Raw genomic sequence first — 14,211 nt, forward strand, 5'->3', positions numbered from 1 at the left:
GGGTTTTAATGAGGCCTGACGCACATTTTGTCATCAATATTCGAATTTAATCAAACATTTCATATTCAAAAATTCAAAAGGCATATTTAATTATGGGTACTCCCATACCAACAACCATACCTATTATCACATAGAACAGGATCCCAAAAACGTAAAAAGTAATGACATAAACCGACCTAAACATGGTCGGAACCAGCAAAGAAGTTCAAAATAAGAAACCCTTCGTCCACAATTACTTACAAAAAAAAACAAAATAGACAAGGACAAAAACCTCTCTAAGAGGGAGGGGGAACATTTTCATCATGCTCCTCTACAGTCCCATCCACAACCAACTTCCCATTTACTACTATCTTCGTCATATCGAGTCGATCAGTATCAAACTCGGGAGCCAATAAAGAAATTTGGCTCACAGCACGTTCAAAACCATAGGAGAACATCTCCATACCATTCTCTTCCAACTCATGAATACGAGTTGTAAGACCTCCTTTAGCAACATCATTATCCTTCACCTCAGCTTGAAGTAGTCGAATCTGATCCCTTAGCCGAGTTATCTCCTCTTCCGACTCCCTTGCCTTCGCAACAGTACTAACAATAACATCATTTTTCTCTTTTACCGACTTCTCCAATTCATTTATCTTCGTCTTATACGACTTTTCCACAACAACAATCTTATTCACAGCCTCCTGCTGCTCAGCACCTATGACCTCGGTAGTACGACCCACACACATCAAACGGGAACCGACGATCTGCAAAGACCTTCCCAAAATTAGGCCAAAACCATGGAGAAAGAATAAAGAACAATTCAATAATATAAACAAACCTGAATGAATTTGCCAAGACCTTCCATACCAACCCGACGAGTCATAAGCATATCCCCTGGGTATTGAGATGCCCGGTTTGAAAGCTCGGCAAAATTGAACTGCTCACTCCAAAGAGAATGGGTGCTTGACTCCGCAATAAAACCATGAAGTTTCTTCTGCCGGTCAAAGACAGGATCACCACCACCGACAACTTCCTGGTCAGCCTCGGAAATAACCTTCAAAGATGTGTCATCCCTCTTTCTCTTGAACGACGACGCCGGACGACCAACAGAAGAAAAAGCCTGCTCGCCACTTTCCTTATGATCGGCAGGACCGACGATTTTCTCCTTTTTCTTGTTTAAAAAGGACTGTAACTTCGAGGGATCCAAGAGAGGTACTCGCCCACCTGCAAAATGATCAGCAATATCAGAGAAACCAAACAAACAGTAATATGAACGACAAACAAACAGGACATTACCTATATATACTTTCAAACCCTCAACATCACCCGAATCATAAAAACGCAGAATGTCGGAAATAGACATACACTCGCCAGCAGCAACACTCTCAACCAAAAAATCCAACAAAAACTCCTCTTCTTCACTCCGATCACAGGCCTCAAGAATCTGACTCGGCTCAGAGCACCAATAAAGGGAAAATTTTTCATTAAGCTCGTCATCCAAATAAAATGGATATTCGGACTCAATCGACCGAACTTTGACAAAAAGAGATTTGAAGTTTTTAAAGGAAGATTTGTAAAGAAGAAATATGGAACGACCAGGAAAGCTGCTAAAGCAAACCCACAAACCTTTCCGAGTACCTTTCGCTTGAAAGAGTGAGAAGAACAACGTCAAGGAACAAGGAAAAGATAGGTAATCCATTGAAACCTGAAAGGCACGAAGAAACGTCCAGGAATTAGGGTGTAACTGCGAAGGCGCACAGTTCAATTGAGTAAGGACATCACATTCAAAGGAAGAAAATGGAAATTTCACACCAAGTTCAATTATGCATGGAGTACACATATAAAAATACAGCGAATCCCCCCTCATCTCATACACCCTATCATCACTGGAACACGGGAGAAGTTCAACGGTGACCCCAGAGCCACCCCTTACAAAGTCCAAACCTCTTAACTCAGAAAGGGAATCAACACTAGTAAAAGAAGATGACCGGGTCCTAACGTCCTCGTGAACCCAGTGGTAGGGATCATCTTCTCTAACCTCAACAGCCTTTAGTTTCTCTTTCAACTTTTCCCCCGCCATGAACACACAGAAGCAGTAACAGTAGAAGGAAAGACGTGTACCCCTAAAAACTCGGCTGCTATCCTATCATCCCAACCGACCCAATATATCGGAACACATATCAAAACAGAACTCAAGCTTCACATGTGACTTATACCCGTTACTAACAACGGCCCTCACCATAGATATCGGAACAACTACCCCTCCACTCATCTATAAAACGCAAGCTAAGTAACCCCTAAAGACAGGTCATAGTTTTCATTCTTAGTCATCATTCTTACTCTTTCATAAAAACTCATATTTTTACTTGAACATCGGAGTGTTTTTTGCAGGTGCTCCTGCCGCCGTGTTCAGAGGCATCTGAGGTTGATTCACTACGCCACCACTGGCCGGCGTATAGATCCGCCGAGAACGAACAGCTCTCAAGGACGACCATACTCCTCAGTTCGCCCAGAACGGAACACATTTTATTTATTTATTTATTTATTTATTTCTAGAGAACGAAACGGAAAGTTTCTTACGTTGTGTCCGGTGTGAAATCAAGTGCAAACTCTTTCGTTTTCATTGGCTGCTTTACCAGGTTTTCTTACTCTTCTGGAATCAAGTTTCCTATGTTTTCTTACTCTTTCGTTTTTGACATGTTATTTTTACAAGCTATTTTTCAAATTGGTTTTTAAAATTGATAAAAACTTATGATGTATGTGAAGTTGATAATTATTTAACTATTGTTAATTATTAATTTTTTTGGTTTTAACTTTTAAGCTGTTAAAATTATCAAATAAAATATTACCCACACTTGGGTATTTTTTCTTCATTGTTATTTAAAAAAAAAATATTTTTGATACACTATCTATCGAATTAAAAAGTTTAAATACCTATCAAAAACTCAGGTGTTGAGATTGTAATCAGGAAGATGATTATGAGTTACAAAAAATAGACAGATAGTGATCTTTTTAATTGTTAATGACAATATCAAAAATCTGTAATGTTTGTAGTACTTGTTGTTTGGTTCTGTTTGCTCTACATTACTGTATTGAGTTTTTTTTGGTTAAAAAAAAACTTAACAAAAACTTAGACATTATTTTTTATTTTTTAAGTTTTTTTTTTTTTTTTTTTTTATTTAATTTGATAATGGTGTTTATGATTGGGTTTATTTGTTTTTCATTCTTTTTGAATTTGAAAATTCCTCCTACTTCAAACTGCTTATGCTATTTCTGGTGTGTAACTTGTATACACGCCATGGCGTGGCGTAAGTCAAATTCCACATGTTATTTTTATAGTCAAGGTGGAACACGCTTACTTAACAAGGTGTATAAACACTCTTCTAAAACAATAAAAATAAAATAAAAACTAAGATTTAATTACCTTTAAATTAATCACTTTTTCTACTTTATTAATCTTCTTATTATTACTTTTCTTTTACAAACATTCATAACTTAAATGAATTATTCTGTACGCTATACATACCTTAAAGATGAAATCATCCACCATAAACAATTTTACTCTCTATATGATGAAATATTATTCCAATATACTATCATATATCGCTTCTTTGTTAACTCCGATCAGCCAGAAATATGGAACACGATACCATATAAAATACATAAATATATAAATTTTAATTTTTTTTATTAAATATGAGAACACCATATATATATATAGAATATTTTTTTAAAAATATAATAAAGTTTTAATATTTTATTAATATTANTTGTTGAATATGCTGATACATAATATTATATATATCCTATCCTATAACATATATTGAAAAGAAGGTTATTTTTGTAGTGGAATTTCAAAGTGCCATCCCTTATATTCATTTTGAGCTTCTATCAAAATATCAATATTTTTATTTTTCACTCATCATGACCCTTATTATCATACCACTCATACATGAAATCATTTTCATTACACTTCACATCATGACCCTTATTACCATACGGGAGTGGATCCTCTCCAGTGAATAAAAAACTGGATGGTGTGCAGTGTTTAATCTAACCATTCACCACTCTCTCTCTCTTATTTATTTATGGTCCCACTATTAAAATCAAAGGTAAGAGATTAGACTGTATTTTGTCAAGTGTTGAAAAAACTGGAAAGGATCCATTTCCATTACCATACTACTCCTACGTGAAACTATTTTCGTTACACTTCACATTTCATGACCATGTCAAGTTTTTCTTTCCTATTTTTAAACTTGCTTTACATGTACATACTTCTCTAAAATTGTAATTTTTTTAATTTTGAATTCAAATTTAAAATTAAAAAAGGGATCTCTCCATTCTCTTTTCAATAACAATTTTTTCTCTTCCTCCTCAAAATTAAAAAAGGGATTCTCTTCATTATTTTTTTCTCTTCTGTTCACTTATTCTCTTTTTCTTTAGTTCTTATTGGTCTCCTTCATTCACTTTCTTAAGACACACTCCCACTATGAGGAGGTGGCATAAAGTTTTGTAGGAAATCTGCTTCAATCACAGATTCGTAATGCTTTGCGATGACGAGTTATGTATATTTCTTATTATTTGATCTAATGTATATCTTCTAATTTTGGTAATATTTGAAATATTATTGTTGTTATGGATATGCGTCTTTGTTTGGTATGTAGTTGTTCATGCAAAAAAGACAGAATCTCATTGTTGTTGTCGGAAATCTATTTTCAATTCGCCAAAAGGTCTTAACCTCTTTTCCTCTTATATTCAATTTGCTTACAATATACAAAATCAAATGAGATTTTTTATATTAATGTACGTCAAAAGGTTGGACCTTCTTTCACAATAGAACTTCATTGAAGAGGTTCTATATCATCAGAAGTTTTTCTTATTAGGAGAAAGCGCATATTTTATCTTCAACATGGCATAGTCAAATTTGAGTCCCTGTTGATGATAAAAAAGAATCAATAAATTTAGAAGTTTTAAATATTTAATATTTATTAGGATTTTCTCTTCCATAGACTTTTTTTATTATTCATTATGCAGTTAGTTTGTTTCTATTTCTCATTATTTTTTTCTATTTATATATGTAATGAATATATTTATTTGAATACAGTAGTCTAATTATCATGCTTATTATTTTCTTCTTTATTAATTTTTCTTCTCAAATGCTTTATACATAGCTTTTATTGTATTCTTACATGGTATCCAAGTTCCTACTATGAAATTGATGTATTCTAATTATCAGATGACTCTGTGCAGTGATATAATAATTTTTTAACGGATAAAATTTTAAATTAAATCATACTCATGTAATCAAGTTAGCTTAATCACCACTAGTTTTTTAATTTCTCTTATATCATATGTAACGGTAATTTATATACTACTGAAAAATTATATAATCCTCATAATATGTTTCTACCAGATTTCTTTAATAAATATATAACTATTTGTATACATGTATCATCCTATATGCCTAAACATAAAGCGAATTATTATAACCCAATGCACTCAAACCATATATCCATTAATATTGAACTTGCTATGATAACTCAAATTTTTATTCTTAAACACAATTTAACACTTTCATGTCGTATATAATTTTTGTAGTATTGATCACAATTATATATTTAGTTGTTACTTCAAAGTATTGGATTAGTTTCAGTGACTTCTCATTCATTTTACACATAAAATAGCTCAATCAATATTTTGACACTTATTTTATACTAATATATTTTAATGAATTTGTACTCCTCTCGATAGTTTAACCTTTTTTTGAATCATACATTTTTGTTCTTTTTTCACTATTCCATAATAGTACATAGTACTCAATTCTTTATCTACTTTACTATTCACATTATTATTTCTTTGTTTTCATATTTGATTACATATGTCACTTAATTCATACATTCTATTTTATTTTTTTGTGTACAATATTATTACTTATAATTCCAATCATCTATCTTGATTTTCTTTCAACTAATCATTTTAATTGTACACTATGATTATCTTTATATTCTTTCTCATTATTATTAATTTTTTTGTGAAAGTTATGATAGTTGTTCACATTATAAATATTACCTTTCTTCAATTTGTTTTACCACACTAAAACAATTGTTCACATTATTATTAGCTTGATTATATTTTTTATTGTCTTTTTTTATTTTAAACAATAACCTCATCTTTTAATTTGCTAAACGATATTAAAACTACCAGCAAAAGTCAAAATTACATAATAAAAGTCAAAATCTTAAAATTATGGTCAATTTTACTAAACAGTCCAATTTATTATAGAACACTCATACATATGTTATTAACATAAAAACATTTTCTTAATGAATAATTTTCATTAAATTTACCATATCCGTGACAATTCACTAGTATATGTCTAAAAATAAGTTGTTAGGTATGCTGACACCTGAAAAATGCACTAGATTCTCGAACCTACATAGTCAAATTGACCAAGTCACCAACTTCACCAATTGGAAGACCATGTTAAGCAACCATAACAATTGAATTTCTAGAAGCAGAAAAAACAAGGACAAAAGAGATGAGTGTTGTGACGAGGATAGATAAAGACGATGGATGCTCGTTTATGAGGGTACATTTTCTCTATGTTAAAAGAAATAAATGAAGTTTGAAATGTAAACTTTGTGTACCTATAAATACATGTACTGAGGCAAAGAAGGGATACACACAAAAGCAATAAACAATTCTTTCTCTCTTTATGTTGCAATACTTATTTCTCTTTCTTTATATTTCTTTATTTTAGCTCTAACGAAATTTTAGGAAGACTTCAGGTAACAAATTTTTATTATGCGAATCTCTTTCATCTTAAATAATGTTTTTGATATATCTGAAAATAATTATTTATCATGGATACTAGATGTTAAAATTCATCTTGATTCAATGGATCTTGGAGATACCATTAAGGCTGAAAATAATACATCCCAGAAGGATATAGCCAAAGCCATAATTTTTTTTCGTCGTCATCTTGACGTATGATTGAAAAATGAATATCCCACATTAAAAGATCCTGCAGATCTGTGGAAAGACCTTGAAAAAAGGTATAATCATGAAAAGACGGTGATACTTCCTCACGTCCGATATATTAGAGAAAATTTTTTTGACATTCCATGCCTCGAATATGCTCCTGCAGCAGCAGTATCGAGAAAAAGAATTTAAAATTTTTTGAGCTCTTGCTTTTTTGTTGCTGAACGCAACAATGAGTTGCTCTAAAGAAATCATGAAACGCGCCCAGCTGGCACCGCCCCATTTTCTGAAGCAAATGCGGCAAATTATAACCCCAGAAGAGGTAAATGGCAAGATTTTGATAATAAGAAAAATTATGAAAGGAAAAAAAATTATGTTCATAAGAAATGATCTCACCATAAGTGGGATAAAGAGAGAAATAATGGGCAAAGTAAATCAATTGAGGATAAATGCTTCCGTTGTGGTGGAAAGGGCCATTGGTCACGTACCTGTCGTACCCCAAGGCACCTAGTTGATATTTATCAAGCATCCTTGAAAAGGGATGACAAAGAAAAGAAAACATTTTTTGTTTCAAATAATGAAAATTTAACCACTCATTATGATGTATCTAATTTCTTTAAGGATTCTAAAGGAAATATTGGCTATTTGATCAATGATGGAATAGTTTAATATGTGTGTTTGCTAACTATTCATATGAATAATTTTATTGTGCATGTACTTTTACTCATTTTATTATTATTATTATCATTTGTTTTTGAAGAAAAACGGCAAGGACATATTCTGAAGATATTTGCCTTGCGGATAGTGCGAGTTCACACACTATTCTTAAAAGTAATATATATTTTACCCATCTTGTGCCAAAAGATGAATATGTTAATACTATTATTGACTCGAGCAATGTGATTAAAAGGCTCCGTAAGAGTTATAATTTTATTTTCTGGAGGACCAAAATTTATAATAAATAATGCACTATTATCTACCAAGTCCCTGAGGAACTTGTTGAGTTTCAAAGATATTCGCCGAAATGGATATCATGTTGAGACAATGATGAGGAAAATCATGAGTATTTATGTATCACAACTCATGATTCAAATAAGAAGGTTATATTAGAAAAGTTACCATCACTTTCATCTGGATTGTATTATACCAAGATTAGTGCAATTGAATCACATGCCATTGTAAACCAGAAGTTTACTAGCCCAAATGAATTCATAACTTGGCATAATAGATTGGGTCATCCGGGAACAACCATGATGAGGAGAATTATTGAAAACTCTCATGGACATTCACTAAAGAACCAGAAGATTCTTAAATCTAGTGAATTTTGTTGTGCTGTATGTTTTCAAGGGAAGTTAATTTTAAGGCAATCACCAGTAAATATTGGATTTGAGTCCCCTGAATTCCTAGAAAGGATTCAAGGTGATATATGTAGACCTATTCATCCTCCATGTGGATCTTTTAGATATTTTATGGTCCTGATAGACGCATCTTCGAGATGGTCACATGTGTGCTTATTATCTTCTCGCAACCTGGCGTTTGCGAGATTACTGGCTCAAATTATTCAATTAAAAGCACAATTTCCAGAAAATCCAATCAAAGCAATTCGTCTTGATAATACTGGTGAATTTACTTCCCAAGATTTTGATGTTTATTGTATGGCTAATGGAATAAGTGTTGAACATCCAGTAGCTTATGTTCACACACAAAATGGGTTAGTAGAATCACTTATTAAACGCCTCTAATTAATTGCTAGACCCTTACTTATGAGAACAAATCTCCTAACCTCGGTTTGGACATGCTATTTTACATGCCACAGCACTTATTCGTTTAAGGCCAACGAGTTACCATCAGTTCTCTCCTATGCAATTAGCATTTGGCCAGCAGCCAAATATTTCCCATTTAAGAATATTTGGGTGTGCGATATATGTTCCCATTGCACCACCTAATCGCACCAAAATGGACCCCAAAGAAAATTGGGGATATATGTTGGATATGATTCTCCCTCTATAGTGAGGTATCTTGAGATACAAACTGGGGATGTATTTAAAGCCCGGTTTGCGGATTGTCATTTTAATGAATCAAAATTTCCAACATTAGGGGGAGAGAATAAGCTTTCTGAAAAGGAACTTAATTGGAATGCATCATCGTTGATGCATTTAGATCCTCAATGGGCAATGTGAACTAGAAGTTCAAAAGATTATACATTTGCAAAGAATAGCAAATGAACTGCCTGATGTATTTTCCGATACAAAGAGGATAACCAAATCTTATATACCAGCGAAAAATGCCCCAATTTGAATTGATGTCCCAGTAGGACAAGTAGCCACTGAAGAAAATTCACGCCAGAAGCGTGGCAGGGCGAAAAATGCCCCAATTCGAATTGATGTCCCAGTAGGACAAGTAGCCACTGAAGCAAATTCACGCTAGAAGCGTGGCAGGCCTGTCGATTCCAAAGACATAAATCCTCGAAAAAGAAAAGAGGTAAATACGATTCCTGTTGAAAAATATATAGTAGAGACACCTGCAGTTGTCCAAAATTCTGATATAATGTTAACGCCAGAAGACGTTCAGGTACCTAAAAATTGTGAAAATGATGAGATCTCGATAAATTATGTCTTTACAGAAGAGAAATGGGACCGAAATAAGACATTTATCAATGAAATATTTGCGTATAATGTGGCATTAAATATCATGCATGAAAGTAAGGATCTTGAGACAAGATTAGTCGAAGAATGTCGACAAAAGAATGATTGGCCAAAATAGAAAGAAGCCATGAAGGCTGAATTAGACTCACTTGCAAAACGTGAAGTCTTTGGACCTGTAGTCCGTACACCTGAAGATGTAAAATCTGTTGGATACCGATGAGTATTTGTGAGAAAACGAAATGAGAAAAATGAAGTTGTGCGCTACAAAGCCCGACTTGTGGCACAAGGTTTTTCACAATGGGATATCTATATGAAAGCCCCTGAAGGACTAAAGATATCTAAACCATCCAGTGAATATTCGCAAGGGTTATACTCAGTTAAATTGCAAAGATCTTTATATGGTCTAAAGCAATCTGGACAAATGTGGTATAATCGTCTTACTGAGTATCTGGCCAAAAAACGAATTCAAGAATGATGATATCTGTCCATGTGTTTTCATAAAGAAAACCGCATCTAGATTCATTATAATTGCTATGTATGTTGATGATTTAAATATCATTGGGACTCCTGAAGAGATTCCAACAATTATAAAAACTCTGAAAGAAGAGTTTGAGATGAAAGATCTTGAAAGGACTAAATTTTGTCTCGGCCTGCAGATCGAGCATACAAAAAATGGGATCTTTATTCATCAAGCGACATACACAGAGAAGATCTTGAAAAGATTTTATATGGATAAGTCACATCCTTTGAGTACCCCAATGATCGTAAGATCTTTGGATATGGAAAATGATCAATTTTGTCCTAAAGAAGAGAATGAAGATATCCTTGGTCCTGAAATACCATATCTTAGTGCCATTGGAGCGCTAATGTATCTTGCTAATAATACGCGACCTGACATATCATTTGCGGTGAATTTACTAGCAAGATATAGTTCCTTTCCAACCAGAAGACATTGGAGTGGAATCAAACAGATCTTTCGATATCTTCATGGAACGGTTGATATGGGATTATTTTATCCCTATAGATCCAAGTCACAATTAGTTGGCTATGCAAATGTTGGATATTTGTCTGATCCACATAAAGGGAGATCTCAAACAGGATACATATTCACATATGGTGGTACAACTATATCATAGAGGTCCACGAAACAGATGATTGCAGCAACATCCTCTAATCATGTTGAAATACTAGCGATACATGAAGCTAGTCGCGAGTGTTTTTGGCTGAGGAGTGTGATCCAATATATTCTGTCATCATGTGGACTGATTGATCAGAAGATAGCTCCAACTGTCCTGTTTGAAGATAATACAACATGTATTGCTCAACTTAAAGGCGGATATATCAAAGGTGATAGAACAAAGCATATTTCTCAAATTCTTCTTCACTCATGATCTTCAAAATCAAGGAACAATTGATGTCCAACAGATCCGCTCAAGTGACAATCTGGCATATTTATTTACAAAGTTACTTCCAAAATCCTCCTTTGAAAGATTGGTACATGAGATTGGGATGCGCCGATTTCGAGACATCAACTGATGTCGACAAGAGTGGGAGACTGTACTCTTTTTTCCTTGGTTAGGTTTTTTCCCATTGGGTTTTTCTTGACAAGGTTTTTAATAAGGCAGTCCCCATTACTAAAGGATATTGTACTCTTTTTTCCTTCACTAAGGTTTTTTTTTCACTGGGTTTTTCTTTAGTAAAGTTTTAACGAGGCAATAATCATAAATAGTCATCAAAAGGAGAATGTTGTGACGAGGATGGATAAGGATGACGGATGCCCATTTATGAGGGCACATTTTTCCTATGTTGAAAGAAATAAATGAAGTTTGAAATGTAAACTTTGTGTGCCTATAAATACATGTATTGAGGCAAAGAGGTGATACACACACAAAAGCAATAAATAATTTTCTCTTTCTTTATGTTGCAATACTTCTTTCTCTCTCTTTATATTTCTTTATTTTATATTTGTTACATCTTCTTTATTTATCTATTTAGTTATTTTATAACAATGAGGACATGAAGTTGTGGCTAATTTTTTTTTATATCGGAGGAGTGTGTGAGTTGTGCTTGGTTATGGTGTATACAGGTGTTAGACACAGGTGTGGGACAGGGAGAAATCGGACCGTCCGATTTCTTTGTTAAAAAATTCGTTGACCACAAATCGGACCATCCGATTAGTTTTTGTTTTTTTTTTAAATCAAATCGGACCCTCCGTTTACTTTTTTTGTTTTTTTTGTTTTTTTAATTGAAAACGGACCCTTCTTTTATTTTATTTTTTATTTTTCCTTTAAATGAAAACGGACTCTCTGTTTTTAGATTTTTTATTTTAAAAACAAAATGGACCCTCCGAGTTTTATTAAAAAAATATTTTTTTGTATATCCCCTCTAATCGGACTGTTAGAGTTCCTTACTCTAAATCCCTCGGTCCGATTTTAACCCCCTGATACCACATGCAGGGAAAGCACCCCTATTATCCATAACGCTGTATCACCCCACACCTTCCTTCATATTAAAAATAAAAAGCGTGAAGTTGTTGTAGGTGACTTGGCTTTGTAGGGTATTGAGCGGGTTGGTAGGTGGGTCAGGATATCGAGAAAACATTTGTTAGCAAAAATCATTAAAATCAACATAAAACAAATTATTTCAAATAAAATGTGTTTGTTATTCTTAATACATTTATTTTCAAAATGAAGGGATTAGATTTCAATAGCATTGAAACACCAATTCTTTTTTGCCCATCAATAATTGTAGAATAAACACCATTCACCATTCACCAAGTATATTCTTAAATAATCAATTACAAATTACAGCTTCATCAGAACTATTTGAAAGAATTTACATCTTCTAAATTTTAAATTTTTATTTTAGAGAGTAAAGTGAGATTTTTTATTATTAAATATTTTTTTTCATATTTTTTCTTGGTCCCACTTATGAAATAAATAGTAATAAATCATACTTTATCTTCTAAAGTGAAATTCAAAATTAAAAAAATCCAAATCCCATTTGAAAATGTTCAGTTCCATCATGAGTGGAGTTGTTTATTTGGTTTACTTTGATAGGAAGAGTAAATATAAAAAAAGACTGTATAGGCTGGACATCATTAGTCATGGTGATAATATATGCGTTTTGTGTAACAAAGACATTGAGCATATTCGCACTTATTTCTGCGCTGAATTTACTTGGCAGATGTGGTATCAATGGCTATCTGACTTTAGAAGATTGTGGTCTATTCCTAATTCACTAAAAAAACACTTTGAGAGCGGACATGTGTTGTTAACAAGAAGAAAAAGTACAACAAGTGGCTCATATACTTTTTTTTCTCTTATTTGAAAAGTGTGGCTAGAGAGAAACGGGTGGATTTTCAACAAAAAAAAGGGATGCAGAGAAGGTGTTTCAGAAATCTGTAATCAGTTATAGTAAAGTAGTTTGGATCTCTTCTATTATTGATGGCAGTATCAAAGATGACACTAGGAATAATTTTCTGTTTTGAATTTACATGTTTATTAGTTTTTGTAGCTCCACTATATTATGTTGAGGTCTCTGGTTCAAAAAAAAAAAACTCCCATGTGCAATTTTGAAAAGTAAAAATTATGCATCATCAATTATTCACATCATTTTTGGATATGCCAGATGAGTTATTCAAGGACATGAACATTACCAACATTTTACATTTTGAAAAAAAGAAGAGAATAACAACTTCATGGGAAGAAGCATGGAACCCCTGCAGAAAACTTTGTGATTAATGGTCAATCAAAATTGATAGAAAGAAAAAGGTGATATGTTCCAATGGTGACAATGTTTGAAATTCATGGCTATTGCTACGGTGACTGAGGACAAGCAATTGGTACATTATTTTCAAGTGGCAGGCAATGCATCTAATAAGTGTGTGAATGATGCCAATGCCTAGGAGGTATTCAAGGAGGTTTAGGTATGTATCTACTATATTTCTTAATTTTCTCCCTTTTTTAGGTGTGTGGAGTATTTAACCAATGGTTGAAAAAGAAAATCAAAAAGAAAAAATAGCTAAAATTGAATAACAAGGGCAGTGACATTCATGAAAATAAAGAATAATTAAAAAAAATCAGTGGCGGATCCAAAAATTTTATAAGAGGGGCTAAATTAAATACAAAATAAATTAAAATATAACATAAAAAAATTAACAAAATATAATTTATAGTATATAGGTCAAAATTAATAATTATATTATATAGAAATTAACATTCAACTACATACTTTAGAATTTTGGTATTTTTAAATTTGTTTTGCAATATTTCATATAACTAAAATTATCAATTTATCATCTGAGATAAATTTTGAAGCATTCTCTTTTTTAACATATACAATTATATAATTTACTAAAAATTTATCTTTTATCTTGTTTTAAAGTCTTGTTTTAATAATTTTTATTGTTTAAAAAATTTATTAAATTATTACTATTGCCATAGAAAGAGTCAAAATAATTTTTTTTTTTATAGTTGTTACTTTTTTACATTAATACAAACCTATATTTTTTAATAACTTTTTTATACGTTTTAAATTTTTTTAAACTTATTTATTAATTGCTACTACTATTAAATTACTTAATTCAATAAAATTTTATTGA

The sequence above is a fragment of the Arachis duranensis genome, chromosome 7 (assembly GCF_000817695.3).
Source record: "Arachis duranensis cultivar V14167 chromosome 7, aradu.V14167.gnm2.J7QH, whole genome shotgun sequence".
NCBI lineage: Eukaryota > Viridiplantae > Streptophyta > Magnoliopsida > Fabales > Fabaceae > Arachis > Arachis duranensis.